The sequence below is a fragment of the Callorhinus ursinus genome, unplaced genomic scaffold (assembly GCF_003265705.2).
Source record: "Callorhinus ursinus isolate GAN/ISIS: 27379988/994484 unplaced genomic scaffold, GSC_fseal_2.0 scaffold5, whole genome shotgun sequence".
Classification (NCBI taxonomy): Eukaryota; Metazoa; Chordata; class Mammalia; order Carnivora; family Otariidae; genus Callorhinus; species Callorhinus ursinus.
The window spans coordinates 39,565,498-39,581,770 of NW_027397067.1; positions in this window are offsets into that span (position 1 = coordinate 39,565,498).

Consider the following 16,273-nt stretch of genomic DNA (forward strand, 5'->3'; position numbering starts at 1 on the left):
ATTTGTATATAATTTATAATTCTGCATGCATAATTATGTACTAGATCTTGGGATCTAGTCTTTTACCAGTTTTCAGATATTCCATACAGCACTGTTAACTATAGTCACATCACCTGGCAGGTCTGTCAGTAGGCAGCTGGAGGGGCAGAGAGGTGAGTGCTGCCTCAGATCTGAGGCCACCTGGGCAGAGAGAGATGGGGAATTGTGTTTTGGCTCTTCTCTTCTTTCCACTCTCCCACCAGTTACTTCTAATTTTCCTAGCCCCTTAGGAAACCTGCTGGCAAGGGGCCTGGGATGCCCAGCCTGCTGGGGACGGTCCGCTGAGATACAGAGCTGAACAGAGAAGGCTGGAGAACCGAGAGGATAAGCTGCCCAGCATCAGCGCCCGTACGTTCTAGGGGATTTAGAGTCTTGCCCAACTCCTCTGCCTAGGCTGTTCTTTGCACCTACCTGTAATTTTCAGATAAAAGTTGAGAAATATTTTAAACTTGCAGAATATATGAGAAGCCTGAGTAAATGAAAAACAGGGAGTATGGCAGGGAAAATAAAAGTTCTAGTTTTTTTTTCTGTCATTGTAATACATTTGTATTCTCTCCTAAATGAATGAGATATTTAGCATGAAAAGATGTTCATGTGCAAATAGAATAGGTGGATTAATTATACCACATTTACTATCAATTCATTTTTTAATACTGACTACAGTGATTTAAGCTTTCAAAAAGCTAAGCGCTCACACAAATCATGTCTCCAGAGACTGTGTGCTTTGTGCTGATCAATAATTATTCTGTTAATTATGGAGATATAGGGAAAATTAGGCCATTTATAATTCTGCATGCATAAGAACAACTCTTCAAAGCTGAAAATACCTTTCTGTTTAGGTTGGCTTAATGCTCTGGAAGATGATTAGACCACATCCTCAATTAATCTTTTAGCAAGTACTTTTTTCTTATTTTTCTACCAAGTATATTTTGATTTTGGAAGAATAAAAACTAAAAATCGCTATCAACCCAAATAATTTTTTTCCTATTGGGCTTCTACCCACCTTGAAGACATTTTCTGTGAAGGAATCTTTTATTCATTGAATAAATATTTAGCGCATGCCTCTCTAGTGCAAAATATTGTGGAGGATAAAAATCCTTTTACGAAGAATGAAGCTTGTACACAGAGCAGTCTCCAAGGCTGGGTTTGAGCAGCCCCGCTGGTCAGATGGGCTCCACTTGTTAGATTTGTGACCTGACTCTGATTAGTTAAATTATCTGAGTGCATTTCTTTCTTTGCAAAAGGGACTTGCCGTATCTATCTCACAAAGGGCTATGAGAATTAAGAATAATATATGTTTCTGTGGGTCTAATGCTGTGTCTGGAATACAGTGAATGCATTTATAACACTAAGTGTTAGTTCCCTTCCTAAATGTTTTTGCATACATTCTCTCTCCTTAGATAATGGCATTTATTTATATTTCTTCTCTTATTCCACCTAAGCCCCCTCTGTACCTTTCTTGTGGTCACCCTATATTTTTCACTCTCAGAATAATTGACTGCCTTTGGCAGCTAATTATCTTGGAGAGAAAAACTCTCTCTCACTCATGTTCTACTCTGACATTGGCTTCATTCATTCAAAAATACTTATTGAGGCTCCGCTGTGTTTTAAGCACTCTTCTGATGGGTCTCCTAAAATATCTTCTCACTCAATTTTTTGATATTTTCTCACTCAATTAAAAAGGTGTGTCAGCAACCACTCGCTAAGTGTATTCTATATGCCAAGTTTGTTCCCACAGCGGGAATACAACAGGGGACAAAAAAAGTCTTTGCCCCCATGAAGCTGAAACACTAATTAGTAAAGACCAACTGATCAATTAACAGCCAATTCTAAAATGTGCCATGTAGCCATGAGAACTTTGAAGGCAAATCAAGCAGGATGGAGGCACTGCGGGGTGGTGTGTGAAAACCTGACTCTTGGGCAGAAAGCAGAATGAAGAGGGAGAGTAAGCAGCGGGAGCATCTGCAAGAAGAGAGGCTGCAGGCAGTGGGGAGGCCAAGGGCCATGAGCGAAGGCCAGGACAGGGTCGGCCTGGGGGTAGCGGAGGCTGCTGGGAAAGAAGGTGAATAAGGAGCAAGGGTATCGTGAGGGGACGGGGACTGAGAGGGAGTGGGGCCAGTTGCTACTGGGCCTTGCCAGCCAACGTGAGCACTCTTCATTCGGTGAGAAATGAGGGGTGGAGAAGGGCATTTCTGACTTTTATTTCCTAAGGAACCCTATGGCTGCCTGGAGGAGGAAAGTCTGCAAGAGGCAGGCATGGAAGCAGAGAGGGGGCATCAGGGATCAGAGCTGGTGGCTTGTGCTAAAGGAAATGTGGATGTATTTTCAAGGTGGAGCCCATAGGATTTGCTGAAAATTGTATATGGAAGGCGGGAGAAAGAAGGCGGACGTGACTTCAAGGGTTTTAATTTGAGCAACTGGGGAAAATCCCTTGCAGAGTGTAGACTCTGGTGAGGGACAAAGGCACTGAACAAGTAAACCCAAATGAATTGAATTGACTAACCTGATGGGTGGTGGTAGTGGTCGGGGGCAGGTGGTCAAGGACACTTGTCCAGGAAGTAGTATTTAGCCTGGGACCTGAAGGATGAGTGAGAGGTAGCTGGGGGTGAGTGTCTGCAGGGGTGGTGTTGGTGAGGGGAGGCAGTGGACGCAGTGGAGGGCACGGACATATGAGGAGACCCTGACCCAGACAAGAGTTTTATAATCCATCCGACTGTAGAGTAGGCTCAAAAGGAGCATCCGGCTTGGCTAGTTCATTTGTATCTCCTCTACTGATGCCTAATTTTTGCCCAAGTTCACATAAGCCAAAGGTCTTTTGTTTGTTTGTTTCTCATTCAGCAAAATTCCAGTTTTAACTTCTGGTTTATATAGCTTTCTTATTTAAATAACACAATCATTTTTACTTTGAGAAATTAAAAAAAAAATGAAGTTCAAAGAACAATGAAACACTTAGACACCCACCATGCAGAATCAATAGCTAATAACCATATTGCTTTCCGGTTTTTTCCTTTTTATTTTTAAATTGGATTATTTAATGTTTTAGATTTTTAAAAACTCAAGTATAATTAACATATTAGTTTCAGGTATACAAAATAATGATTCGAAAATTCTAGACAATACTCAGTGCTCATCAGGATAAGTGTGCTCTTAAACCCTCCTGTCCAGTTTACCCACCCCCCCATCTCTTCCTGGCAACCACCAATCTGCTCTCTGTACTTAAGTTTGGTTTTTTGTTTGTCTTTTATTTGTTTGCTTTGTTTCTTACATTGATTTCTTGGTTTACCCTTTATTTATTGACTTCCTGCTATAGGATTTGAGAGGGTACCTCTTTTTTCTCCTTATGCTTGCCACACATAGCATTCTTTCCATTCCCCCGTGGACATTTGCATGTAATATTTTTATTGTTAGGATTCTCTTACTGCTATTCACGACGACCATCGGGTAAACCATATGTGTTTCTCCTTTCCTGTACACTTTTGCTTTCCCTAGACTTAATAACTGTCTTGTTTGTTTGTTTGCCTGACGTTTTGTGTACTTAATCACAAATCTAACCTCAAACTCTCATCCTGCTGTCAAAGCTCCTGGTTCAGGCACTTCGGAAATTCTATCCATTTCATCTTCTGTGGAAATGACATTGGAGACCTTTGTCTGCTTCAGTCCTGGCCAGGGGTGTCCTCATCTCGTGTAGAAGTGGTTCCAGGACATCCTTCCACCAGTATCTGAGGGGTTCCTTTTTCTTCCCTCCTCCTGTGTATACCTGTCTCCTTGACGCTCACGTCCTCAGTGTTGTTCTTACTCCCTCGTCTGGATACTGCTAATCCTTAGGAGCTCCATGAGAAAGAAAGCATGGGCAGCGCATTCGTGCTACGTTCTATGCTTTATTCTAGCTGTACACTTGTTACAGTTTTTTCGATGCCTCTTTTCTCTCTTGCTCTGCTGGAGGCTCTGTGAGGACAGGGACTCTCATATTCATCTCTGTGGTCCTTCAGGGCTAAACCCAGCTCAACAATTACATATAAAAACAAATTGGTGAAATTTATATCGTGTACACTGGGTCTATCAATATTATACGTTTGAAAAGAAATTGTGAAACTTAAACTATCAGAGAGGTATTTCCAAATACGTGTACACATGGCATCATGTTGACCAACTGTACGGATATTTGAGCATTTTGGTATTCATATGGATGTTTGATGTTTATTTATTTATTTATCTTTATTTTTATTTATTTATTTATAAAAACATTTTATTTATTTATTTGACAGAGAGAGAGTAGAGGAACAAGCAGGGGGAGAAGGAGAAGCAGGCTCCCCACTGAGCAGGGAGGCCGATGCGGGACTCGATTCCAGGACCCTGGGATCATGACATGAACCATAGGCAGCCGCTTAACCAGTTGAGCCACGCAGGTGCCCTGGATGTTTGATGTTTAACAGTCACCTAGGCCCATTGTCAGATTTTATTTAGGGGTTGATAATTTCCATTTAGGTGCATCTAATATGTATCTATATATCTACGTATATCTGTATCTATAATTTAAAAATAAAAATAAATTGTACAAAATAAACAAATAAAATGCAATTATGTATATAAAATTGTTTATAGAATATAAGTATAAAATCTTTTATATAAAATTATATCATACATAATTATAATAATATAATACTAATATAATAGTATAAAAATATATGCAATTATATATGAGTCAATGCCATTTTTGTCAGTTTTTTTTACTATGTTTTATTGTGCTAAAATATATGTATAACAAAATTTGCATCTAATAGTATTTTGAAGATCATTCTTTAGAAATTTGTGAATCTATGACTGTCTATGTCTGAGAGGACTAATGAAGATAGACTGAAACTCACAGGGCAATACTGAGAAGTAGATCTGTGTTTGTAAGAGTTTAGATAGTTTTCCAGTGTAAAGTCACTGTAAATCTGTGTTGCATAAAGTGATTGCATATGGTCAAGATAGGATATTACTAGATAAGAGTTAAAGCAATTGTATATATTATATGTTATAAACCAATTAGAATTGTAATAATAACCAAAATTTACAGGGCAATTGGTATTTGCTGGCACAATTCTAAGTATTTTACATATATTAAGTTTTCTTTAAAAAATTAGTTCTCATAAAAATAATGAATTAAATACTACTATTTCCGCTCTTTTTTACATATGTGGCATAGGGAGGTTAGGCAAAGAGTCCAAATTACACAATATCAACTGCTCTGGCCAGGAGTTGAACCAAAGCAGTCTGACTCTAGAAACTAGACTACCAACTGCTAGGCACTACTGTCCATACTGGAATCAGTCTTTGCAGTTTTAGAGCGAGAACTTGATTTAGATTCAGAAGATTTAGAGTTGGGTTCATATTTCAGCTATGTCACTTATTAACTTTTTGAACTTGGCTTCAATCCACATGCTCTCATGCTAGAGAAATAGGGATGGATAATATCAATTTGTGCCAAAAATTCTGTGTGGCAGTAAGGGGTAGCACATTTTTTTCATTTTGACTTTGAAACTCATCTCAGAATAAAAGATATTGTCTTATACCCAAGCACTAGTATGTTTAGGCAGTATTTGTAATAATAATTGGCCACCAAATTCAGGAGAGCACCCATGTCCTTTCAAAACTAGCATATATTAACTTTTTTCAGGATTTGAGAGATATATGATTCACAGACATCCAGTTAACAGTCTAACAGGACAGAAACAGTTACAAAATTAATTACCTATGATTATCACACAAAAGGAGGTGATTACATTACCTGAGTGACAAAAAGAAAAGTATTCAGTGAAGACAAAAAAGCACCAGCAGTAGAAACTGATAAAAACAAGGTTACCCATGGTTCAAATAGAAATAGCACACTTTAGTTTCTGTTTTCACAGTAACATTAAAATAACGCGTTTTCCATTTTCTTAAGCATCAGTGCATCTTTTCAAGGAACATAGAGTTGTCATTAAACCTTTGTTTTGCCTTTTTCTCACTACATTTTATAAACATCCATCACTAGAGAGAAGTATAAAAGAAACAGTCTAGTGGCCATAAAGGTGGTAGACACTGATGGGCAACTGAATCACATCAGAGGCATAATTAATGTCTTCCAGCTCTTGCGCGTTCTTTTGGATTCAGCTTAAAAACCCTTCTCCCCACAAGCTTTGTCTAGCCTCCTTGATTGTTAGGTGCCTCATAAAATGATGCTCTCAGAGCACCCTGGACTTCCAGAGAAACTAAAATCACATAAATTTGCTCGTCTAACGTGTTGCCCCATGGACTAGAACTTTGCTCCAAAACCATGCGCCATGTTGACTTAGTGCTCTAGCGAATGTCTGGCTTTTAGAATGCCCTAAACAAATTAGTTCTGTATTTAAGACTTTATCCTAATTTGATGTACACTTTTTCTTGTCTCATTCTCTTTTCCCCACTAACCTCCAGACCCTCTCTTAGAGTACTCTTAATACTCTTCAAAAAAGCAAAAGGAAGAAAATAAATCATGGAAAGCTTTCATCTCTAGACACTGCCTCATCACCAACACAACACCTTCTTTGAGAACATGTCACCTCCAAGCAATTTTCTCATTCCTGTATCACATTTACCAGAGGTCAGTCATGGGAAGAACTCTATCATTGCTGTCAGCATTTTATATTTTATTTCATAAGTCTAGCACTCTGGAGGTTTTTTCTTTAGTATTCCCTCTATAAATAAAGTGCATTGTCACTTGGTGGCCCATGTGACTTGGTTATTTTTTCATTGGGTACCTACTGGTATTTGAAGGTAAATAAAGATAGGGAATTCAGACTTGTAGCAAAGTCATACAGTAAAGAAATAATTAGAAATAAATAGTTAAAATTTCTTTGCTCCCTATTTAACAAAGGAGAAATGAAAGAGGTTTCTGTGTTTGGTTTTGCCACTTTCTTCCCTCTCATTTTCTCTTGAGCTTGCTTTCATCAGGCTTTTGTCCATTTCACTCCAATGAAATGACTCTTGTCAAATCGTGAATGCCTTCTGACATTACCAGAGTCAGTGTTCAATTCTCAGTCTTCATTTTACCTGAACTTCTTGGCCTTTGGCACAAATAATTCCTGAAATAATTCCTGAAACTTCCTTGACATAGCTTTTGGACCACCACTAAGATACTGTAAACAGACCCCTTTTAGACCTCATTCTTGTATATCAGGTCCATTTGTCCAAGTGCCTACCTAACTTTTCTACTTAGAGAGTATGTTCAAAACTGAACTCATGGCTTTCTCCTTAAAGTGTGCTCCTCTGCCATGTTCCCCGCCTCAGTTAGTCACAAACCTCAGAGTCACCCTTTGTTCCTCTCATTTTTACATTTATCCTTATCCCAGCAAATCCTGTTTTGTCTGCAAAATCTCTTTTTTGAATATATTCTTTGATCACTACCCCATGGCACTCCTTGGTCCGAGCCAATGCCATCTCTTGTGGAAGACTCCAATCACTTCCTGACTGGTCCTATTCCCCTTTTCTTCACCCATTTCCCACTTCCAGTGACCCAGTCTAGTCTCCTAGTGACCAGAGTGAGCCTTTAAAAGTTTGAGTCACATTTTACTCCCTGATTCAAAAATATTATCATGGTTTCCTCTCTATAAAATCCAAGTCCTAACAATGACTTAGAAGGCCCTATGTGATCTGACATCTATCTACCATTCTGACCTAATTTGTAACACTCTTTATTGTTCATTTTGTTTCAAACACATCAGACTCACTCACATCTCAAAGCCTTTGCATTTGTTTTTCTTTCTGCTGGAAGGCTCTCTACTCAACTATTCTGAGGGCCCACTCTCTCACTTCATTTGGATCCCTGCTCAAACATTACTTTCCTATCTAAAATAGCATCTATTTGTCATTCTCTATCACCTTAGCAGCTTTAATTATCTTCACAGTATTTATTAATGCTTGACACTGTATTATACTTTCTAATATGTTTGTTTGATGGTTGCTCATTTCCCCAATTAAATATAAGCTCCATGACAGCAAAAGATTTTATTTTGTTAACTGCATCCTCAGTGCCTAGAACAGGTCTGTAGGTACCAAATAAGTACTTATTGAATGAATAGATGAATAAATTTACAGAATGCTAGAAATGGTGGCAGTGTAATATAATTATACTTAAAGTACCAAAGAAACTATAAGTGCTTTCATTCAACAAACCTATTCTGAGTGTCTATGATAGGCCTGCCATTGTGTTGAGTACCATGGTTATAAAGGTGTGTGGAAAAAGATGCCTGTCTTCTGAGTTCTCTTAGATTCCAGAGTGGTAAGCATGAAAATTTACCTATCAATTGCTTAAGAACCAGGGACACAGTGTTCCCATTGAGGTTTCTTACAGTGGTCTTTCAGTTTTGTCCCTTTAGTCATACTGGAATTATAGATCTTCAAAATAAATTGGTCAGCTCATAGTCAACCAGGATGAAATCGGTCATTTTATTTTGCTCTCAGATGAAAGCAATTCCACTTGAGGTTCCACTTGTGATTCCGTTTAGGGTAGAGGCAGTGTTCCAAAAAATAAAGCCTTCAGGTTATATCTGAGTTGTTTCAATAGTTCAGATAATCTTAAAACTTGAATTATTAATAATCATTTTCTTTAGAAATATGTTTATTCACATCAATTTACGAATCAATTTACTCTGCTATTACAGGGTTAGTAGGTGTCAAGATATTTATCTCAAAAAAAAAGATTAAAGAGGGTCAAGCAAAATCCTCCCATATGACCTCTACATGAGCATAGTTTATATAACTGTCACACCTGCTGTCTTAGTCATTTTGGGCTGTTATATCAAAATACCAGTCTAGGTGGTTTAAAAGACAAATTTATTTCTCATAGTTCTAGAGGCTGAGAAGTTCAAGATCAAGATGAGAGGTGATTTGGTTCCTTGTAAGGACTCTTCCTGTCTTGCAGATATCTGTCTTCTCATTACGTCCTCACATGGCATTTGTTCAGTGAATGCAAACTAGGGGATCGGGGAGTGGGGGTAGAAAGAGAGAAAGAAAGAGAGAGAGAGAGAGAGGCAAAAGGGGGAGGGGAAAGAGGGGGGGAGAAGGAAGGGGAGATATCTTCCTCTTCTTGGAAGGCCACTAATCCCATCACCAAGGCCCCAACTTTATGACCTAATCTCATCTTAATTACCTTCCAAAGGCCTCATCCCCAAACATCATCACATTGGGGGTTAAGGACTCAAAATATGACCTTTGGAGGGACACAAACATTCAGTCCATAACATCATCTAGCACAATAAATAACGTTTATTGTATTAAGTTGGAATTATAGGTGTGCTGGTTGATGGGGAAGGGGAAGGAAGACAGGACCTGGAGAGACAAGAATTGCTGGGAATAAGGAGTGAGAGTTGAGTCTGTCCAGGTTCCCTAGGTACAGAGCCCAAGGAAATGATTCTAGAGTAGTCTAGCACAGGAAGTCATGGTAAGGCAGAGGGTAAGAAATCGGAGAGAGAGAAGATACCAGCACAGAAGAGAAAAGTTGCTGTGTTTTTGGAACAAAGGTAATTAGCACCTGGTGCAGCATGTATTTCTGTTTGTTTTTAAATGAGAGTTGTTTCAGTTTTTATTTTTTTAAAGATTTTATTCATTTATTTGTCAGGTCGGGGGGAGAGAGAGAAAGCACATGCGAGAGGGCACAGGCAGGGGTAGCAGCAGGCAGAGGGAGAAGCAGGCTCCCCACTGAGCAAGGAACCCGATGGATGTGGGACTCGATCACTAGGGTCATGACCTGAGCTGAAGGCAGACTCTTCACTGACTGAGCCACCCAGGTGCCCTGCAGCATGTCTTTTATATGCATCCAACTTGCAAGTAGGGAAGTCTGTCCTTCAAATGGTCAGTTAGGTTCCTGAGAGTAGAAGCTGGTGGGTCACAGAAAGGATGAGTTGTGCATTACACTGGTTGAAGTGAGGGTTTGGGAACAGAAGGAAAGGCAAAAATGGACAATTCTTACCTGAGCTAAAGTTGACTAGATAACAATTTATTACGTTTTCAAGCATACTCTCAAATTCCATCAGCATCTCAAACATCCCAGCCATTAGCCCTGAGTTCAAAACTATCTTGTAAGGGAAAACACTATACTAACGACCCAGGAACCAGGAGAAGGAAAAGGTTTATGATGCGTCTCCTCTTTTCTTATTTCTTTTGACTTATTAATAAACTATAGAGAAAATTGGTCTCATCTTTGCTCTACAACTCCTGTAGTTTAGGAATGTGGTTTTAAGCAAACTATTAATTTTAACACAATTATATTTCAAAAAAACATTCTTGATTTCCTATGGGGTTTATTACAGTGGGGGGCTTCCCTGAATTAAAAACAGTTTTATGGCACCATTTGTCGCACTTTATAATAGACTATATGATAGAATGGGAACAGAGGGAGAAAGATCTTAAAAATAATTTATCCACTCTGTGTTTGAGTTTCTTTTGCAGTAACCTTGTCCCATCTTCCCCGTCTTGTGCTTGAACCCCTCCAGAACTAGAGAACTCATTTTCTTAAAAGGCAGTTCCTTTCATTTTTTGGACAATCCTGAATTTTTACAAAGTTCTTTCTTATATTGAGCCAAAATTTATCTGGAGCATTCACCTAAAGACAGTCCTACCTCATGATAGAAGTACTGACATCACCCGAGGCGCTTACTCTGACATTCTCTTCTCCTACCCTGTTTTGCCTCCAATTTCCCACTTTTCCTTTATTTTTGCTTATTATTTTATATATCTGACTTTTGAGTTAAAGAAAAAAACAAAATGGAATTTTTGGACTATTTAGAAATGAGTGATACTGTTAGTTCCATATCAAAAACTATAAGCTTGGGGCGCCTGGGTGGCTCTGTGGGTTAAGCCTCTGCCTTTGGCTCAGGTTGTGATCCCAGGGCCCTGGGATCGAGCCCCACGTTGGGCTCCCTGCTGAGCAGGAGCCCGCTTCTCCGTCTCCCTCTGCTGCTCCCCCTGCTTCTTGTACTCACTCTCCTCTCTCTCTCTCTTTCTGTCAAATCAATCAATCAATAAATCTTAAAAAAAAAAACACAACACATCTATCTTTTGATGTGGAACTAACAGTATCACTCATTTCTAAATAGTCCAAAAATTCCATTTTGTTTTTTTCTTTAACTCAAAAGTCAGATATATAAAATAATAAGCAAAAATAAAGGAAAAGTGGGAAATTGGAGGCAAAACAGGCTACACTCTAAGAGTTACTTGGGGAAAAAAGAAAGCCTTAAGTGAACTTATTTTTAAAAAGCATAGATCAAAAATACATGAGTGAAGTATTTGATTCAGGAAGCTAGATAAAATCTAACAAAATATATCTAAGTAAGCAGAAGACAGAAATGAAGATAAAACAGAAATTAGTGAACTAGAAAGCGAAATAAATATTAGATTTGATCAGTAATATCCTAGCTTTTTTTTTTAGATCAACACAATAGGGGGAAAAAAAAATCTTTTGTAGTTGTCTTTTAAGATAATGAGGGTGTGTCAGAGAGAAAACACAAAAGACATTAGGATAAAAACCAAAAAGAGTATATTATATGATTGGATGAACCATTATAGAAGAAATTAAATAGTTAATCAAATATCTAATACTTAAATAAATAAAAGGTCTTCATAAATTCTAGCTAACCATAACATCGAAGGTGTGTTATGTTATTTTAAATTCTAAAACACTTAGAGGAGCATTGGAAAATATGGAAAACTGGCTAATATAGTCTATGTGTGCTACACAGTCCTGATATAAAGTCTGGATAAGGACAGTTTAATTAAAGACCAATATCACTTATTATTATTGAGGCAGAAATACTAAATAAAATAAATGCAACAGTGTATTAAAATATTAAAAGAATTACACAATATGATCAAGTAGAATATATTTGTAGAATACAAGATTGTTGAACTTGTGTAATATACTATCCACATTAACAGAATAAAGAATGACAAACATATTGGGTGAAAGGAAACAAAGGGCTAAATGTTAAAAAACAAACAATTAAACCCTCTAAAAGTAATATTTTTATGAACTGTGCAGAGAAAGGTATAACTTTGTAAGACACAATACCCAGGAGACACAAAGGAAAATATTCATAGGTGTATGTAAACACAATTTAAGATCAGTAATCATTAGGGAAATGCAAGTCAAGACCACAATGAAATGTCACTTTACATGGATCAAATTGGCTACCATCAACATCAAAAAGAGAAATAATATCAAATGTTGGCGAAAATGTGGAGAAAAGAGAACCCTTGTGCACTATTGGTGGGAATGTAAATTGGTGCAGCAACTGTGGAAAAGAGTATGGGGGATTCTCAAAAAATTAAAAATAGAACTACCATGCAATTCAGCAATTCTACTTCTGGGTATTTATCCAAAGAAAATAAAAACACCAATTCAAAGAGAATATATGTACCCTATGTTTATTGCAGCATTATTTACAGTAGCCAAGATATGGAAGCAACCTAAGTGTCCATCAATAGACGAATGGATAAAGAAGATGTGGTATATATATATAATGGACCATTATTCAGTCACAAAAATAGTGAAATCTTGTCATTTACGACAACATGGATGGACCTAGTGACTATGACGCTAAATGAGTAAGTCAGACAGAAAAAATCAAATCCTGTATGAATTGTAATTATATGTGGAATCTAAAAAACAAAACAAACAAGAGAACTAACAAAACAGAAACAGACTCATAGATACAGGAAATGAACTGTTGGTTACTAAAGCAGGAGGAAGTTGGGGGTGGGTGAAGTAAGTGAAGGGGATTAAGAAGTACAAACTTACAGTTATAAAATAAATGAGTCATGAGAATGTAATGTACAGCATAGGGAGTATGGTCAATAATATTGTAATAACTTGGTATGATGACAGATGGTAACTAGACTTATGGAGATCATTTCATCATATATGAAAGTACTGAATCACTCTGATGTACACCTGAAACTAATAGGGTAATGTATGTCAATTGTATATCAGTAATAATGATTTAAAAAGCAGTGTTTTATATATGTTGACCTTGGATTCAGTGATTTTGCTAAATTTACTCAATAATTCTGAAATTACCTTTTGGTGTTTTTAGATATTTATGTACGTAACCATATCATCTGTGATAAAGCAGTATTATTTTTTTTTCTTCCCCATAATACAAAATTTAATCTCTTGTAAGGGTTGAGAACAGATCAGGAAAAAACATTTTTCCAACATATATAACAGACAAAGGTTAGTATCCATCATATATAAAGAATACTTAGGCATCAATGAGAAAAAAATAACCAAAATTGGTTAACTGAGAATTTATATAGAAACAAAGAATACATATGTATAATAAACATATCAGAAGTTGCTCGAGCTCAATGGAAACCAAGGAAATGTAAATTAAAGCAACAATTTTGTAGGTATACTTTCTCATCCATCATAGTCATAGAGTTAAGTGTTGCCAAAGTCTTAATATAATTGATAGTTTTATGTGCTATTGGTAAGAGTATATATTGGAACAATTTTAAATGCTTGTATGTTCTTCACCTAGAAATTCCATCTCTAGAAATCTATTGTGCAAAAAATTTCCATGCATACATAAACATTGCAGCATTGGCCACAGCAGTAAAATGTTAGGCACAATATAAAGATGAATGATGAAATAAATTATGATTCTTCTATACTATGGAAAATGATGTAATTGTTAAAAATGAATAGATGGCGAGAACTGGTGGAGAGCTAGATGGAATTGTAACAACTATCAAAGGATAGGAAGCACAGTATGTTCACATTAATGTTGAATGTATATGCAAATGTACAAAAATAACCTGGAAAGATATCAATGTAGCAAATATTTAGTGAATACTTAACATACACTATTGATTGTGCTAAGGTGCTGGGCTTATGGCTCTGACAAAACAGGCAGATAAAAAAAAAAAAAGACTATTTTATTTACCTGTATGGTGTTGGATTGGGTAGTGAAGAGGGACTTTCACTGTTATCCTATATGTTATTATATTTGAGTTTTTTCTTGACTGGTATATATTAATACGCTACTTTTATGAGTCTAAAATATAAGATGAAGAGAGAAAAAACAATAAACCCATATGTAATCCTTGTCCATTTGAATCTTATAATTCTATTGGCATGAAATTGAATTTAACTAATTTGATAATTATGTATTTAGATACTTTTGCATTCACATTTGCTGATTTATCTACCAGCAAGGGACTAAAATAGTGTTTATACACATACTGAAATTTTTAGGGTTCACATGTAGTTTGCTTTCATATACACTATGAAAGGAAACCATGTCAGACACATCCAGAAATCACTATCTGAAAGGCCATATGATGTTAGGAAACTTCAAAGAAATTCTCCATCTCTTTAGCTAGGGCATATACGGCAGCAAAAAAATACATTTTGTGGGTGATACTTTAATTTGAGGAGGAAGAAAGAGCTTGTACAAGTAATTTGAAATAAATCATTTTAAGCAGATGCATATTCATTCAAAACAAGTAATTATACCTGTTTATACAACATGTATAATTTATCTAGTTTCTTTCAGAATGATGTGCTCTCTCTCAGTATACAGAGTTAGTTTTATAGCCTATATTCTGCAGAATATGGTAGGAGAGAGAATAAGAGCACTTCCAAGGCCTTTCTGTTTCCTCATGTCAGTCATTACTAATCTGAATTGTTGGAGTAAGTATGAATAACTCTAAAGGAAAAAGGGGCATTCTTCTTTGCCTGTATTGAGTTTGAGGAAGTCAATTTAGTAGGCTTTAGAACTCAGAAAAGTGGCTAAGATGTGGTAGAACAAGTGGGAGTCTCAGATACCAAAATGGTAACCGAAGCCCGGACATAACACGGTATAAACGAGGAAGACATCTGTAGTGAACAAAACAGGCTGATGATGGAAACGGGATGGTAGAAGGAGACATATCCAGTAAAAGAGACAGAATCAGGAAAGAGGGGTGTCACTGACAACGGGAAGAAGCATTCAACTTGGTATTCACCTGTACTTACCTTCTAGATTCTTCCCTTATCCTCCGAGTCATTACTAAGATATACAAAGGTTCTGGATGCAACTGTGCCAATCATTTAACTGAATCTCAACATTGGTTTATGGGTTTTGCTTGGAAATATTTTATGATTCAGTGAATTACTTGACCAATTTGATTGCAACTGAAAATTGAAGAGGTTTAATTTAGCTGTTTATGTAGTCCCTTGAGTGTCCTACTTTTCTGGGTGGTTTTTTCTTTTAAGAATACATGGTAACTGGCATCTATCAAATCTTCAGGCCAAGTTTGCTCATTGTATACACATATCCTTCATTAATGCAGATTTGTGCTTTATTTGGTTGATGTCAAAATTGGTTTGTACAATCTGCTCCTAAGGAGATAAAAAAAAAAATCCTTAACTTTAAATACAATACATTTAGTAACATTGATGAAACTAAATCAATAAAAGCACTAATATTTCTCACAGGCTATGCTGGCTTTATAAGTGAGAAGAATTGGAAATTCAGATATACTTCAGAGTGGTAATATTAGGGTTTTGGAATTCAGTTTTTAAAATTAATTCAATCAGACACATTTTATACTGATTTATGGTGTTTTCAACAGAAATGATCAAATTAATCAGATGCTAAGTTTACTCTCTTCTTCATGCTACATAGATTCAGTTGGTCTACAAAGGTTGTTTGGTTGAATTTACACCAGTTTAGCAATGTGTGCATTAAAGCTGCATTTCCCCCGAATAAAGAGCTGATTTCTCAGGCCCTAAAACACACCAGGAGTTAAATACCACTTATCCAGTCAAATAAGAGGTATTTTTGAAGCATTACAAAAGGAGAGAATAGACAAATATTATGGTCCAGTGATTCTGATAAATACAAACGATCCAAAACCTTCAATCCAAGAATCGAGTATAAGCAATGCCCAGTTTTCCTGAACTCCCTGGAGAAGAAATAATGGAAATAATTGTAATGCTGGAGAAAAGCTTAGCAAATAAGAGTCTAGCCAGGTTTCCTGTACAATCTCTGGCAAAGAAAAAAAAAAAAATCACAGCACCTCACACAGGGAGTAGGTGAGTGCTGGAAGTTCCGATTGCTTATCTTAGCTCTCCAACCTTTGGCTACATGCCCACCTTCAGGGCAGACCCTGTCATCCTTGGCATGAAACAGAATGAGGTGATCTGAACCTAGGAGTCTATTTCTTCCCTAGATGCATGTGTACAATTCCT